The 14,377-nt window shown below is 37.6% G+C and overlaps 1 protein-coding gene across 4 annotated transcripts in view; it reads left to right on the top strand.

The window, feature by feature from the left end:
• Window positions 1-385: 385 nt before the first annotated feature.
• The window catches only part of ASH1L (ASH1 like histone lysine methyltransferase), a 152,448-nt gene continuing 138,456 nt past the window's right edge, over window positions 386-14,377 (top strand). For 2 of the 4 annotated variants that reach the window (XM_010979719.3, XM_010979712.3), the window contains exon 1: window positions 915-1,051. The gene's annotated coding sequence lies outside the window, so the exon portion shown is untranslated. Of the gene's footprint in view, window positions 450-914; window positions 1,052-11,657; window positions 12,742-14,377 lie in introns of those variants that run through there. The other 2 variants (XM_031436128.2, XM_031436127.2) reach the window with 2 other exon arrangements.

Here is a 14,377-nt window from a genome sequence, read left to right as displayed (position 1 = left end):
GAAGCTGCTCAACGCGCAGCCGCCGCAGTCTCCAACCTCCCGCTAGCAGAGGGGAGCTAGGCCGGCCCAGACCTGCTCACCGCGGCCGGGACGAGGTTGGGGAAAGTGAGCCGTGGCGCCACAGAGCCGCGGCCAGGGAGGTAAGCAGTTATATGTGTCTATCCGCCACTGGAGTAACTCCAGTCCTAATAGCAAGCCCTGCCCGCTTCGCATGTCATTTTCTCCCCCACTACTGCAGCGGACGGGAATGGAACAGTCCCGCGGGGGGGATTGTGGGAGGCGCACGCGCGAGGGGTGGAGGGTATGTGGGGGGGGCCGGAGGAGGAGGAGGAGGAGGCGGCGGCGGCGGCCGTGGCGGCGGTTGGTGGCAGTGGGGGCGGGGAAGGGGGGGAGGAGAGGAGAGGTGGTGGAAGAGGAGGAGGAGTAGGCTTGGGCTCGCGTTGCTGAAGGTACGCGTGAGGGCCCGCGCCAGAGCTGGCTTGACAGGGGCCGAGGGGAAGTGGGGGACCGTGCGAGGAGGCGCCCCAGAGCGAGTGCGTACTGGCTGGCGGGCGCGCAAGGCGGCCGAAGGCGGTGGTTGGTGGGAGCAGCGAGCGACGAGCCCAGATACACTCTGGCGCGTGCGGGCGGGCGTGCGCTGTTTGCCGCCCGAGTCGGGTGAGGGGGGAGGACAGAGGTGGAAAACGCGAGGAGGGAGGAGTGGGAGGTGGGGGGGCACGAGGCGCCCTTCGCTCCCTCCCTCCCAAGGAGCTGCCGCCGCCGCCGCTCTGCCGCCGCCGCTCCCGCCGCCATTTTGGGTTCGCTTTGCGGAGGGGGAGACGATCCCCGTCTCGGTTGCGGGACCCGCCTCCCCTCAGTTTCCCCCGCTTAGCCCCACGCCTTTCCCTTCTCCTCTCTCGCATTTCCGCCAGTCCGCTCACCCGCTGGCCGCCTCCTGACAAGCGGGAGGGATCCGCTGTGGACCAAGGGAAGCGGAGGAGCCTGGTGGCGGCCGCCCCCTCTTCCCCACTTCCCTGCACTCTCATCTTTCTCGGCCTCGGCCTCTGACACGGTGAGTAGAACCGCCTAGGGAGGCCTTTGGGCCTAAGTACTCTCTCAGCGACTCAATCCTTGGTTTCCTGGGAGCTACTGTCATCTCCCGGACCTGGACCTCCGGGAGAGCTGTGGTAAGGATGGGGGAGGGGAGAGTAGGGAAGGGGATCCTGAGCTTACCGGGAAGTCCCTCCTGGCTGGGGTAAAGGGGTGTACCTGACAGGCGGGCTCCTGGCTTGGGGGAGGGGGCGGGAAAGTAAGCGAGTGGAGGCGGAGTCGGCTATGCCCCTGACAGGTTAGTTTGTGTGTTGTGGAGGCACCATTGGAGCATCCTACCCCCGTAGTCCAGTTGCTCTGTTTAAGGGGTAAGAGTGGCAGGAGGGATGATCTTCTGAGTGTAGTTTACCTGTGTGATCAGGTCTGGGGTGTCCCCGACACGCTGAACGGTGCGTAGGAACGACAGAATTATCTCAGCGTTGTAAGTTTAATAAATGTTACTGGTTAGTTTGTGCATGGAAAGACCTGTTTTTGGTCTGGAAGACAGATGGTCTGTTGGTGTATAGCGGCTGTGTTTGTGTGTGTATGCGAGGAAGGAAAGTGTTCCGGAAGACTTTGCTCGTATTTGTATAAGTGTAATGGAGTTCCCCTTGTAAGTTGACTTATTTTTAAAATAAAATTTGGTATATTCCCTGCTGATTGATATATGTATGTGTTTTAAGGTTGGGAGTGCTTTATTACTTGTTGGGAAAGAGAGGTCACGGCAGTATTTTAGACATGTAGCATGTAAATGTGGGGTCAGGGAATGGGAGAAACTTGTTATAGCCAATTACTCTTAAGAATAGTTTGTTCCTCTGAATAAAGTGAATTGTGTAAATGTAAAGGCCTAGAACATCTTTACCTGAACAATTACTATAAAGATATAAAGAATGGATGGCCTTTTTGCTGACTTGAGTTTATTTTAATACTTTATCTAGAATAAAGCTTTTATTTTGTTCTGAATGCTCTTTCAGTTTATTTGTGATTCTGAATCTGTGAGGATGGTGGGATAGATGTTTTCTCCCATTTTACAAAATAGGAAATTGAGGCATAAAGAGAGAATTTTTCCAAGGTCATGTGTTAAATTGGTGACAAAGTTGGGACTGTAACTTAAATATTTTGGCTACTAGTCCAGTACTGTAGTCACCATACCATGGTCTCTCAGGAGATCTTTGTCAGGCAAATCTGAGTTTGTTGGAAAGATAGGGGCATATGTGGCTAGTTGGATGGTTATTTGGTAGAGATCAGTTGTGTTTCAGACATGTATTCAGACATACGTTGTCCTTGCCAGGCTGGCCTGTATGAAATAGATATTCTTTGACTATATTACTTTTTGTTTATGAAGGAAGCAGAGCATTTCTGATACGTTAGCTTGTATGTTTGGGGGAGGGATGTCTTTCATAGTTTAACTTGTACCAGGGCAGCTGCATGGGGGCTGACATCTTAACTTTAAACTATGGGAGAGAGGATTTTCTTTGATTCATTCGACAAAATATTTATTGAGTAGCTCCTCAATAATAGTCCCTGCCTTTGGGTGAGAATAATCAAGGTGATCCTGTTGAAACAGCCTGGATACATATGAGGGGGTTTGTCTTGACAGTGATACATAGTGAGCCCAGTGAGGCAGACAAGTCAGTGTGGAATTGAAACTGGGAAACCTTCCTAAAAAGTCTATTCAGTTTGGAAGGAATGTAGATCTTCCAGACATGTTAATACGGAAGGATACAATTGTATTTAAGAATCTAATAGGGTGGCCAGTTTGTGGTAGAGTGTGCTGCCTTTTGTACTTTGTTTTGGCATTTCTGAGTAAACTGCTTTGGAGGTATGAAATTGTTGTTACACGTGCCTGTGGATATTGGAACTTTTTGGCTGGGCTGAAGAAATTCTTTGAAAGACTAATTTTGTAGTGAGGATTTCCCCTATCAATATGAGGGAAGAATACTTGAATTAAGCCAACTTAACTATATTTCTCTGGAAAATGGAATGTTTTTGATTTGCTAGATTGGTTTCTAAAGTTTTTTGGGGGTCACTTATCCTGAGAATCTGATGAAAAAACCCTCACTGTAGAAAATGAACATTAAGTACAATCACACAAATTATGCATATAATTTCAGGAAATTAAATTGTAATGAAGTAGAACCAATTTGTATCCAGGTCTCATTTAAAAAGCCTTTCTAAAAAAAAATGTTTTGTTTGGGGGTGGAGATGTTGGTATGAGTTTGAGACGAAAGATTCTATGACAGTGAGCATGCTGACAGAAGAACGTTAAGATCTTGTTTTTAATTCTTTGTATTTTATTCTTTTTTCTTTGCAAACTTATTTCTGCAGTGTTAATACATGATACTGAATTACGTGATAAGAGAATATATTATAACACAAGTGTTTATAGCTTTATTCTTTTACATTATAAAAATAGTAATTTTTATTCTCGAACTCATCTCTTTCCAGTTTTACATTGGGGCTGAGGTGTTTTGAAACTCATTTCCTGGAATTTATCTTAGTTATAACAAACGTTATTGAATTATTTCTATGCAGGAGACACAAAGATTAATAATATATGGCCTTTGTCCTTGAAAAGATTCTAATCCATTTGAGACTATGAATTACATGATGGTGGGAGCTTTCAAAGGGCAAGGTGGAGGGAGGGAAACATTCTTAGAAGTTGAGATTTCATGACTTAATTGCGGAGACCTTTTGCTATTACTTATTCTTAGGAAGTTATAGTCTGTACATTCGATGTGCAACTTTGTAGCTAAAAAATACATTTTGGTGTCACCTGATGTTTTGGGACGAAGGACTTCTCTGGTTTGAAAAGGAGGCAAACATTGGTTGCATTCCTTATCTTGTTTTGCATGTATTTCTATAGCCAGTTTATGTACAGAGGTGTTAATGTCATTTTTGGATACACATGCATCTAAACAGTGTTTCTGGGGTGAAATCTGGTGTTTGACAGACTATTATGAATTTAGTACTGGAAATTAAAAGTATGTATTATTATGACTATTGCTTTTTGTTTATGGAGGAAGCAGAGCATTTCTGATACTTTAGCTTGTATGTTTGAGGGAGGGAGGGATTTTTTAAAGAACAAGAAATTCAGAAAGGTCTTTTAATAGGACAAATTACAGGATTCAGTAAGATAATGGAGGGATCTTAAGAAAAATGATCTGATTGTCTCTTCTATTTATTGTCATGTTCTGTGTGTAATAATGTCATGTAAACTTGTGAAAAGTTTAACATTTTCTGTAATTTTTAACTTGGATAGTAGGTTCATGGGTATTGTGTCTATCTGTGCATATGGATACATACGTATATAGTCTCCTATATGTATGAGACATTAAAAAATAATGCTTGTAAAAAATAATAATGCTTGTAATAATTACAGAAAATACTCATAGTCTTTAAGGATCAAGACTAGAAAGCAATTTTCATATCCTATTCTTGAGTTATATTTGTAAAATATGGAGCATAACTTCCCTATATCTAAGCATTGTGACTTTATAGTATTAGCAATATCAATTGAGGCTTTATTCTTAAGTCTTCCATTCCTTAGGAATAAAGAATTTGGACACATTCAGTCCTACCTAAAATGATCTGCCTGCACACAGTGGAAAAGTTTAATATATGTGTATGTGGTGGGTCTCTATTAAGTAATTTCATGTTGTTATTTGAGTTATGTGTGTTGATCTGAGTCTTTTAAAGGTAATATACAGCCTTACTGAAATCCCCTGTGAGGTCGACTTTGTGTCAGCCTTTCCAGGAGCATGAGCTATCTTAACTCTGGCTATCATAAGAGAGGGAAATGAAGGTAGTTTTTATTTTGAGCTATATTACTAGTCTTTTTAAAAAATCATCTTTCTTTAAATTACTTGTAATTTTCTTGTTTATATACTTTTGTATGGAGAGGTTAGATTTTCATACTTAGGATATGTCATCTTAATTAATGGTAGCTATTGTTTCATGTTTTAGAAATCACTTTGTTGGTGACTGCCTCATTAGGGGTGCTGAGGGCAGTGTGATGTTGATACAACATGATTAGTAAATTATAGCATCAAGTGATGGCAGAAATTTAACTAATAATCTTATTGGTTATTCAGAGTTATATTCCCTTTATTGAGCATCTAACTTTTTTAAATTTGGAGAATCTACAACATTTTGTTTTTAGCATTAATTGTTTTTGCTACCATAGTTTTTAGTCATTTGCTCTTAGACATATGCAAGTTGATGACAGGAGTGTATTTTTTTTTCCATTTTATTTTGTTCCTTTTTTTCCTTTTTTTAAACATGGAAAATTTCTAACATACACAGAAATGAAGAGAGTAGTATAGAGTTCTCATGTACTCAGCATTCAGCGTTAACAGTTTTCCACACCTGGTTATCACACTATATCCTCTTCTGCTAGCCTTTCTTCCTTCTCCCTCGCCCTGCTTATTTTGAAGCATATCTTCAGACATTGTATCATTTCATCCATAAGTACTTCAGTGTACACATTCTTTTCACTCTTAAATGGGGAATTACTTCTCCATAGTTAGGTTTGCATAACTTTTAAGACAAAGTATTTGATAATAGTGGGAACTAAATTACATATACCAGATACTTCTTCTATAAAAATTGTATACCAAATACTTCTAATCTACATTACCTACCAATAGAGATTCCCTCTGCAGACTAAGAAGAAATGAGCTGAATAGATATTTACCTTACTGCTTTTAGATGTTTGCATTGAAAAATGTAGTTAGTTCCGATGTTTCCTAGAAAACTTAATCAGCTTTTTTTCAAACATGCAAGTGAGAAATAATTAATGTCTCTTAGTTTTTTCATTTGTTGTGTTTTTTTAGTCATAGTGACAAGATGCTAAAAACATTTTCTAGTTCCTTTTAGTTCCTTTTGATTTTCTAACTGGATCTAGTTGCCACAAAGAAATCAAGTGATACTGGTGATGTTGAATAGGAGCTGAAATTGGTCTAAAGTCATCTTGCTCTTTAAAGAGAATGAAATGCACATTGTTTTGAATTTTGAAATTCTGATTGTGGGCATTTGAAAATCCATACCATTGCTTAAATTGCTGAATGTGAACCATGTTACAGAGCATGGTTATCATTATAAGTAGAAATACTATAAAAAAAGAAAGTAAATAATCCTGTTGATTTATGAAGATGATTCAGAGTATAGAGATTTGAAGTGGTTGCTAGTAAAATATGATATAGATATATATATCCTTTCCTTCCAGAAAAGGCTGACAGATGAATGTGAATTCCATCATTAATGAAAGTTTGGTTACCTTATATTTTGTTATGTCTTATATTCCCATAGATAAATATGAATCTTTGACTTAATTGTCTTGTTTTACATTTTATTTTTCCCACACTTAATATTAAATCAGTCTTCTCACTCACTTTTATTTGTCCTAAGACCACGGGTGGACAGTGTGTTGGATTATAAAGAAGCTATATCATGGCTTCTTGGTGTACAGGACATTGAGAATGTGGAAGAGACATTCCTTTTAATAAGGTTTCTTAAATTCAGCACTGTTGAAAATGAAAGCTCTAGAGTTTAAATACTTACTGACGTAAGACACCTAACAGGGCTGAATGGAGAGCATTTAAAAGATTGTCTTTTAAAGAAGAAACTGCTAATTCTGACATTTGAGAAAATGAGGGAGTGAATTAATCATGTACTGAGTGAACAGGGTTATATATAGTATATATATTTGAGGATACAAAGATTGGAGGATAAGAATCCCAGATAAGTAGAGATTCCATGTATATGATTGATAACTAAATAATAACACAGGTTAGGAAGTTGAAGTTTAGATACAGAAGCATATCAAAGAAAAAAGAGTGATCACTTTAAAACTGCAGTGAGTTAGAGCTTTAAGTAAATTTTATTTGTGCGTGTGTATTTAATGGAAAAAACCCTCAGATAAATGTAGCACAAGATCAGAGTTTAATTTGGTTTAACAAGTATTTCTTCTGTTCGTTAAATTCATTCATTATTCAGGGGGAGAGTATAGCTTAAGTGGTGGAGTGTGTGCTTAGCATGCACAAGGTCCTGGGTTCAACCCCCAGGACCTCCTCTAAAGTTAAACAAATAAACCTAATTACTCCCCTCCAAATCAACTGAAAAAGAAAGACTACGTTCATTATTCAACTAATATTTTTTCAGGGCTTACTCCATTCCCACTTCTGTGCTTAGGTGTTGGAGAAAAAAAATTACTTGATTTTTTTTTTTTTTTTTTTTTTTTTTTTTGCCGAAAGAGAGTTGTGAATCTAGTAAGGGGAACATCATGTTAACAAACATATTATAATATATAATGCAATACAATTCTCCCAGGCAGAGGAGAGAAAGTTATTGAATATCTGGGGGGAAAGACCAGGTTAGGGATGGCTTCTGACATGAGAAGAACCAGGCTTTAAAGGATAAATATGAGTTATTCTTTAATGCATAGAGAGAGCATTCTAGATAGAGGAAGGTCGTCTGCAAAGGTATGAAAGTGAATATGATACAGTGGAATTAATTCAGGGGACTGTAATTTGAGTCAAAATAATACTTTTCCACCCATTCTTCTATGATTTCCTGGGTCTTCAGTGCTATATAAGGTTGACCTTTGTACTTAGAGATCATGAAAAAGTAAAGATGGAACTATGTTCAGTACACTCTACTTAGACAAAATAGTATATTGTTACAGTTAATTTCTAACAGATTAAAATCAAGAAAATAACTGATTATGTTTTAGTTACTGAGAACATTTTTACCAGGATACATCTCACTCTTTCAGCACTTTAGCTAATCAGGACTTGACTATGCTAGATATCCAGCCAAACAAAAAAATGTATAATTTCTTTTCTTAATAAATAAATCTCCCAGCCTCTACATTGGTATATTTCTCCTCAATTTGTTGAAAATCTCAAATAGTGATTAAAATCATGAACTTTAAAATCAGATTGAGTAGGCTTAGATTTCAGTTTCGCTGTTTACTGACTGTGTTATCTTTAGCAAAATACTTACGGTTTTTGGTTTCTTTGACTGTAAAATGATAATACTTAAAGCAAAGGATTGTTGGAGGATTGTATGAGATAATATGTGTAAGTGCTCAGCATGAAGTATGTTATGTAACAAGTGCACAATACATACTTGCTATTATTATTATTAATTTTTCTTCATTTCCTGAAGAGAGAAAATTTTTTTAGCAAAGCACATGACCTCCTTATATGTATTTCCTATAGGAGGTAAGAATGTGTAAAATACATTTTTGAAAGTGTGTATGAACAACTTCTTTACATGTATACACATTTTTTCTAATTCTTAGTTTTATCTTATTTTCCTCATATGTGAATTACACTTTTGTATTTTCCCATTAACTCCAGGCTCAGCTATTGTGTTAAGCGTCATTTTCCCTTCTTACCAAATCAAGGATTGGCCTCTGAATTAAACAGGAATGTATCTTACTATGTGAATTTTTTTGAGGTGGAGAACCTTAAGTCTTTGAAAGGAATTGGGTTTAGTTATGACAGTTTTCATTTTAAAGCTGATTAGTATTTATTTCTTTTGATATCTTAGGAGCCCAGCGTATTCTTCTAAAGCAGAACCCATCTCTTATTAAACCACCTCATTTGATTGAGAAAAAAGACTAACTTGTATTCACTGAGTGATTATTATGTGCCAGGCACTAGGATACAGTAATGAACAAAATAAGGTCCTTGGGCATTTTCCTTTTCCTTTTCTAGGATAAGATCTTTCAGAATTGCTGTAACATACTGCTACCACCATATTACATGTGGTTCAAGCAAAACTTGTTTTTAAGGTATAGTAGAGATTTCTGAAGAAATGTCTTGGCATATGATTCTTTTATGCCAGAGCAAATCAGTTCTAGGACCAAAAATCTCTAACTCTTGAGGAATCTTTGTTGTATGCCTATGTTTTATCCAGGCAGTCCATTGGACAGTTAGTCCTTTGGGATATCAGTGGTTAAGTCCTCTGTTCAGAGTTAAATAAAAACCAGCATTCTGCCTCCTGTGCTTTCCAACAGAAGGAATATTCATTCTTCAATTTAACAAATATTGATTATATACAGTTGACCCTCCATATCCATGGGTTCTGCACCTGCAGATTCAACCAACCAGAGATTGAAAACATTTGGGGGGAAAATTTCCAGAAAGTTCCAAAAAATGTAAATTTGCCTCACACCACTAGCTATTCATATAGTGTTTATATTGTGGTATTTACAACTGTTTATACAGCATTTACATTGCATTATGTATTAAGTAATCTGGAGATGATTTAAAGTATACAGGAGGATGTGTTAGGTTATATGCAAATACTATGTCATTTTATATAAGGGACTAGAGCATCGCTTGAGTTTAGGTGTCTGTGAGGGGTCTCTGAAACCAATCTGTTGCAGATACCAAGGGAGGACTTACTTTATGCCAAGTTCTGTACCCAGGGGATACAGTAGGGAATAATACTAGTCAAAAATCACTGCCTTCAGGGTGCTCACTTTTCTAGTGAGTGGTAAGGTAGATATTATATAGATGTGTATGATGTCATAGCAGTTCAATGATAAGTGTTGTAAAGAAAGTGTAAACAAGATAAGGGGATATTAGGTGGTTAGGGAAGTCATTTGAGGCAGTAAATTTGAGCAGAGGTCTGAATGATATGAAGGACTCCATCCTTCTCTCTGGGGCATGAGCATAAGTGCTGAGGCAGTAGTGTGTTTTTTGTTTAAGAAATAGGAAAGAGCTAGAACAGAGTAAACAAGCTGGGGAAGAATAATAGAAAATAGGAAGAAGAGGTAGCCAGGGCCTAGATAAGACTTAACAAGATTTGACTGAGCATCTAGGTTTTATTTTCAATGTGATAGGAACCTATTAGAAAGTTTGGAGCAGGGTGGTGACTTGATCTAACACTTTGAAAAGCAAGAGTGATGCAACCAGAGTGACCAGTTAGGAGGCAGTTGTGGTATTTGAGACAAGAGAACCTCAAGTGTTATCAGGGAGATGAATTTGGAATATATTTTGAAGGTAGTAGGAATGATAACCTAGATTGGGTGTGGGGTATGAGTAAGTCAAGAATTACTCCATGATCGCATTAACAGTTGGATGCCATTTACTGAGATGAGGAACACTGGGAGAAGCAGGTTGCAGGAATGCAGAAATTAAGAATTTGGTTTGGATATACTGACTTTGAGTTTTCTATTAAATGTTTCAGCTTGAGATACTGAGTCGGCAGTGGATGTGTAAATCTCGAGGTTGAGGCAGATATAAATTTGGGAGTTGATCAGTGTAGAGATGCTATTTAGGGCCATGGGACTTGAAGAGATTACCTGGATAGTAAATGTAGATAGAGAAGAGATGAAGTTCTTGGACTGAGTTGTGTAGCATTTCTTGATACTTAATAAAAATGCCAAGGTTGAAAGAATCTTTTGATAATTTTAGGAATTAATACTTTCCTGACTAAGAAAACCTAACAAGTACTAACTAGTCAAGGCATAGAAACAAAAATAAAATGGTTGAGAAACAAATTGCTATTTTTTTTTATCTGTTAAATAGCTCTTTGGTTGTGTTGCAGAGATCAGAACATTCATTTCATATGAAACTAGGAACTAGAGTGCCTATTTCTACTTGTTTACTCTGACCAGAAATGTCATTACCTTCCTAGATAGCCATTTGGGAGGGCCACATAAGGTAAAATAAACAAATTCAAGTTTATAAAATAATGAATGAGGTATCAAAAGACATGAAACTCTTTACTCATTAACATAACAACTTATAGCTTCAAAAACTTACAGAGTGAGAGTGAGATCAAGCTGTCTTCTAATTTCTTATTTAGCCTGTCATTGGGCATTTTTAAACCTTCCTTTTAAAAGCTGGTTCTTCATCTGTGGACTTAGTCAACACATCTATATCCTAGATATCCCAGAATATATGTATAAAATGTGACTAATACTTGCAAATATAGTTAGGGCTCAGTATTATTTAGGTTGACTTACTGCATTTGGGGGGATGTATTTTCTGGATGTGGGTAAGCGTCAATTTAAATGTATTTGAGGTGTCAGAAATTGGAAAGAATAGAAATAACCTATATACTGCACCTGCCTTTATCATCTGTTATTTGTTTTTGTTGATTTAAAAACCTGTCAGAAATTCTCTTAGCTAATGCATGAAACGGATACTCTCTTGCTTGAACACATGACTTCACACTTGCCAGTCCACCTCTACCATTAGGAAAATATAGGGCCCATCTGTTGAATTGGCACTTTGCCTAAAAGGCTGATCGTTTTGGACTTTCTCAGTCCATGAAGAGAAATTCTAGAACATTGAGAGGAAACTTTTCTAGTAACAACATACTCCCTAGGGTTTATCTGACCTCTTGTTGCTATTTTATAGAAATCACCAGAGAATTAAGGATCCATATCATTTATAATTTCTTTTTCCCAAGTCGAAGTCCAGAATCATCGTTTATGAGCGTTAGCTAGTTCTCTTTCAGGTAAATGGTGTTCTTAAGAAAACATTACCAAAAATTTCCAGATAGTTTAGAGGTGATCTTAAGTATATCTGAAATGTTTAAGAAAGTAGTATGATTTGGATTCAGATAAACCTCTATAAAGATTTCTAAATGAATCTGTTCCACAAAAATCTGGAAACAATTTACTGAGACTTAGAACTGTGTGGTTAAAAATGGCCACCTCCTAGTTTCATGGACATCCATTCTGTACCTTACCTTAGAAGCTGGCCTCAAAAACAAAGGATCATAACTCTTTTTGAGGTGGTGGTGGTAGTGGTGATAGTAGTCATGGGTCCCATTTTGAATATAATGAAACCTTTATGCTCTTTCCCCAGAAGTGCACATAAGCCCATAAAAATTTTAGTATATAACATCTGGGGGTTCATGGGCAATTTTGATTGTACCTTGTTTCATAAGCTTCTTAATTGAATGTTATGGAATGATAGCTGAATTTGCCTGTTCTGCAACAGTGACTTTAAAAATGGGAATAAACTCACGTAAGGATGTTGGTGGTTGGATGGTGATTTAAGTAACTTTTTGCTGGACTGTCTGTAATCTGTCCACCTTCCTTTTCCCTTCACCATTTTGGTAATGCAGTAATTTCTTGAGAATCATCAGAAGTTACAACTTACATGTTAAAGCAACACATCAATGTTAGAATGGCCACACACATACACAAAAAAGAATGGCAGACTGGGTATAAGAAAAGTAATTATTCTCCAAAATTGGTAAAATGGCATCAAAGTGATAATCATCTGTCTGTGTCCCACTGTAATTGGCTTCACCTTTAGTTACCTAGCCCCCTAGCTATATCCCACACACTGCTCAGTGCAGTTTTTGAATCCAAACCTGACCACATGCCTTGGCAGAACAGACTCTTCAGCACTCTTCAAGACCCACCATACCTCTTTAGCTTTGTATCTCACTAGGCCTCTTATCCTTGTGCTTCAGCTGTTTGGAACTGCCATCATTCCCAAACACAGTTCGTTTATTTCTCCATGACTTTCATGTTCCTCCCAGTGCCTGGCTGCTTAGAGAACACCTTCCCAGCTTCTGAGACAAAGTTCAAGTTGATGCTGTGATCCTTACCTTGCCACCTCCCCTCTTTTGGTGAACAGTATGCACTCATTTCTCTTTGGCATATACCTGGGAGTGGAATTGCTGGGCCACAGGGTAAGCATATTTTTATCTTTAGTAAGTACTGTCAAACAGTTTTCCAAATTGATTATATGAGTATAACTTTACCAGGTGCCACATCTTCCCCCAAATTTGGTGTTGTCATTCTTTTTAATTTTAGCCATTTTGGTGTGTAATAGTATTTCATTGGTATTGATTTGCGTTTCCCTGATGACTAGTGAGGTTGAGCATCTTTTTATGTGTTTGTTGGACATTTGGACATCCTCTTCTGTGAAGTACCTGCTGTTAATATATGTTCTGAATGCAATTCCTTTCTCAGATATATGGAGTGCAGATATCATCCAGTGTGTGGCTTGCCTTTTCACTCTCTTGGTAGTGTCTTTTGATGAACAGAAGTTCTTATTTTTATAAGTCCAATTTGTCTTTTTTTTTCTTTCTGATCCAGTTCAAAGAGGTATGTAGTTAGGGGTAGGAGAAAATGCAAATTACTTATTAACAGGCATAAAGTTTCAGTCAAGCAAGATTAACAACCTCTAGAGATTTCTTGTACAGCATCGTACGTGTAGTCAACAATAGTGAATTGTGCACTTAAAATTTTAAGAGGGTAGATCTCATGTTAAGTGTTCTTACCACAATAAAATAAAAGATAAAGAGGTGTGCAGTAGGTGGTAGTCTATTGAATGGAAACAGAAAGAAGAGTGATGTAGTAAGAAAATGGCTCGTCAGTAGTAGAATAATGGAAAGTACATCTAGAAAGTACATCTAGAAGCTATTGGGTTTTCTCAATTTCATGTGTATCAGAACAAAACAAGACTTGAGAGGTATGTGCATATGGTAGCCACATATATTTCAAATCTAATAAAAATATGTTTTTATTGGATTTACGTTTAATTACAAAACTAATACAAATTCTGTAGTAGGTCAAGAAAAAATTCACATATAATTTTTTTCCCTTTTTACTTTCAAACTTTTCCCCTAAAGTAACCATTCTATCAATTGGTGTATAATCATCCATACTTATTTCTCTGTGCATACTAATACATGTGCTTTTTCCTACTTTTTATAAGTATGAGATCATGCTTGCATTTTAACTTAAAAATAGCAGGCATGGCTGTATATTTGTGTGTGTGTTTATATATATATTTAACTATTTTTGTTTATGTGGTCACATCAGAGAGTGCTGTGATAAATATCCTTTTATTGGTGCTTTTGTTTTTCTATGATAGTGTCATAAAAGTAGAATTTCTGTTGAAGTCAAAGAGTATATAAAATTTTGAATTGTAATAGATCCTATAAATACCACTTTCCAAAATGATGTTGACTACTAGTGCCCCCTTCCCCATCTTGCCAGTGTTAGTTTTTATCAGTCTTAAATTTCAGCCAGACTAGTAAGTGAAAAATACCTCATTTTAATTCATACCTCCCTGACTACTAGTGAGGTAGTTCATCTTTATGTTTCAAATTGATTATTTCTGTCTCTTCTATAATTGCTTGTGCATATCTCTTCTATGTCTTTTCTTATATACTAGTTTATAGAATAACTTTGTATGTTAGAGATATTAATCCTTTTTCATGTTTATTGTATTTTTCTACCAATCCATTGTTTCTTTTTATTTTGTTTCCATCTTACCATACAGATATATAATGCTTTTATGTAATCAAATCTGACAGT

The sequence above is a fragment of the Camelus dromedarius genome, chromosome 23 (genome assembly GCF_036321535.1).
Source record: "Camelus dromedarius isolate mCamDro1 chromosome 23, mCamDro1.pat, whole genome shotgun sequence".
NCBI classification, from domain to species: domain Eukaryota; kingdom Metazoa; phylum Chordata; class Mammalia; order Artiodactyla; family Camelidae; genus Camelus; species Camelus dromedarius.
Note: the sequence above shows the minus strand (reverse complement) of the source record. Positions and strands in the feature narration are given on the sequence as shown.